Raw genomic sequence first — 2834 nt, 5'->3', positions numbered from 1 at the left:
TACAGAACTCTACATGAGGGTTTCAATGAGGTGTTGTTACAGAACTCTACATGAGGGTTTCAATGAGGTGTTGTTATAGAACTCTACATGAGGGTTTCAATGAGGTGTTGTTACAGAACTCTACATGAGGGTTTCAATGAGGTGTTGTTACAGAACTCTACATGAGGGTTTCAATGAGGTGTTGTTATAGAACTCTACATGAGGGTTTCAATGAGGTGTTGTTACAGAACTCTACATGAGGGTTTCAATGGGGTGTTGTTATAGAACTCTACATGAGGGTTTCAATGAGGTGTTGTTATAGAACTCTACATGAGGGTTTCAATGAGGTGTTGTTACAGAACTCTACATGAGGGTTTCAATGAGGTGTTGTTACAGAACTCTACATGAGGGTTTCAATGAGGTGTTGTTATAGAACTCTACATGAGGGTTTCAATGAGGTGTTGTTACAGAACTCTACATGAGGGTTTCAATGGGGTGTTGTTATAGAACTCTACATAGAATGAGGTGTTGTTACAGAACTCTACATGAGGGTTTCAATGAGGTGTTGTTACAGAACTCTACATGAGGGTTTCAATGAGGTGTTGTCTACAGAACTCTACATGAGGGTTTCAATGAGGTGTTGTTATAGAACTCTACATGAGGGTTTATAGAACTCTACATGAGGGTTTCAATGAGGTGTTGTTACAGAACTCTACATGATGAGGTGGTTTCAATGAGGTGTTGTTATAGAACTCTACATGCGGGTTTCAATGGGGTGTTGTTACAGAACTCTACATGAGGGTTTCAATGAGGTGTTGTCTATAGAACTCTACATGAGGGTTTCAATGAGGTGTTGTCTATAGAACTCTACATGAGGGTTTCAATGAGGTGTTGTTACAGAACTCTATATGAGGGTTTCAATGGGGTGTTGTTACAGAACTCTACATGAGGGTTTCAATGGGGTGTTGTTACAGAACTCTATATGAGGGTTTCAATGAGGTGTTGTCTATAGAACTCTACATGAGGGTTTCAATGAGGTGTTGTTACAGAACTCTATATGAGGGTTTCAATGAGGTGTTGTCTATAGAACTCTACATGAGGGTTTCAATGGGGTGTTGTTACAGAACTCTACATGAGGGTTTCAATGAGGTGTTGTTACAGAACTCTACATGAGGGTTTCAATACAGAACTCTACATGAGGGGTGTTGTTATAGAACTCTACATGAGGGTTTCAATGGGGTGTTGTTACAGAACTCTACATGAGGGTTTCAATGAGGTGTTGTTACAGAACTCTACATGAGGGTTTCAATGAGGTGTTGTTATAGAACTCTACATGAGGGTTTCAATGAGGTGTTGTTATAGAACTCTACATGAGGGTTTCAATGAGGTGTTGTTACAGAACTCTACATGAGGGTTTCAATGGGGTGTTGTTACAGAACTCTACATGAGGGTTTCAATGAGGTGTTGTTATAGAACTCTACATGAGGGTTTCAATGAGGTGTTGTTACAGAACTCTACATGAGGGTTTCAATGAGGTGTTGTTATAGAACTCTACATGAGGGTTTCAATGAGGTGTTGTTATAGAACTCTACATGAGGGTTTCAATGGGGTGTTGTTATAGAACTCTACATGAGGGTTTCAATGGGGTGTTGTTACAGAACTCTACATGAGGGTTTCAATGGGGTGTTGTCTATAGAACTCTACATGAGGGTTTCAATGAGGTGTTGTTACAGAACTCTACATGAGGGTTTCAATGAGGTGTTGTTACAGAACTCTACATGATGGTTTCAATGAGGTGTTGTTACAGAAGGTTTCAATGGGGTGTTGTTACAGAACTCTACATGAGGGTTTCAATGGGGTGTTGTTACAGAACTCTACATGAGGGTTTCAATGGGGTGTTGTTACAGAACTCTACATGAGGGTTTCAATGGGGTGTTGTTATAGAACTCTACATGAGGGTTTCAATGGGGTGTTGTTACAGAACTCTACATGAGGGTTTCAATGGGGTGTTGTTATAGAACTCTACATGAGGGTTTCAATGGGGTGTTGTTACAGAACTCTACATGAGGGTTTCAATGGGGTGTTGTTACAGAACTCTACATGAGGGTTTCAATGAGGTGTTGTTACAGAACTCTACATGAGGGTTTCAATGGGGTGTTGTTACAGAACTCTACATGAGGGTTTCAATGGGGTGTTGTCTATAGAACTCTACATGAGGGTTTCAATGAGGTGTTGTTACAGAACTCTACATGAGGGTTTCAATGGGGTGTTGTTACAGAACTCTACATGAGGGTTTCAATGAGGTGTTGTTACAGAACTCTACATGAGGGTTTCAATGAGGTGTTGTTATAGAACTCTACATGAGGGTTTCAATGGGGTGTTGTTATAGAACTCTACATGAGGGTTTCAATGAGGTGTTGTTACAGAACTCTACATGAGGGTTTCAATGAGGTGTTGTTACAGAACTCTACATGAGGGTTTCAATGAGGTGTTGTTACAGAACTCTACATGAGGGTTTCAATGGGGTGTTGTTATAGAACTCTACATGACTACAGAACTCTACATGAGGGTTTCAATGGGGTGTTGTTACAGAACTCTACATGAGGGTTTCAATGGGGTGTTGTTATAGAACTCTACATGAGGGTTTCAATGAGGTGTTGTTACAGAACTCTACATGAGGGTTTCAATGGGGTGTTGTTACAGAACTCTACATGAGGGTTTCAATGGGGTGTTGTTACAGAACTCTACATGAGGGTTTCAATGGGGTGTTGTTACAGAACTCTACATGAGGGTTTCAATGAGGTGTTGTTACAGAACTCTACATGAGGGTTTCAATGAGGTGTTGTTACAGAACT

General features: G+C 40.5%; 1 long non-coding RNA gene across 5 annotated transcripts in view; it reads left to right on the top strand.

Moving 5' to 3' along the window:
* Positions 1-32: 32 nt before the first annotated feature.
* Positions 33-2834, top strand: part of LOC127932430 (uncharacterized) — a 3743-nt gene continuing 941 nt past the window's right edge. For 2 of the 5 annotated variants that reach the window (XR_008145259.1, XR_008145257.1), the window contains exons 1-3: positions 33-178; positions 216-400; positions 2394-2467. This is a non-coding gene — a long non-coding RNA (uncharacterized LOC127932430). Of the gene's footprint in view, positions 179-215; positions 401-2393; positions 2468-2781 lie in introns of all 5 variants that reach the window. The other 3 variants (XR_008145258.1, XR_008145260.1, XR_008145256.1) reach the window with 3 other exon arrangements.

The sequence above is a fragment of the Oncorhynchus keta genome, chromosome 10 (assembly GCF_023373465.1).
Source record: "Oncorhynchus keta strain PuntledgeMale-10-30-2019 chromosome 10, Oket_V2, whole genome shotgun sequence".
Lineage (NCBI taxonomy): Eukaryota > Metazoa > Chordata > Actinopteri > Salmoniformes > Salmonidae > Oncorhynchus > Oncorhynchus keta.
Note: the sequence above shows the minus strand (reverse complement) of the source record. Positions and strands in the feature narration are given on the sequence as shown.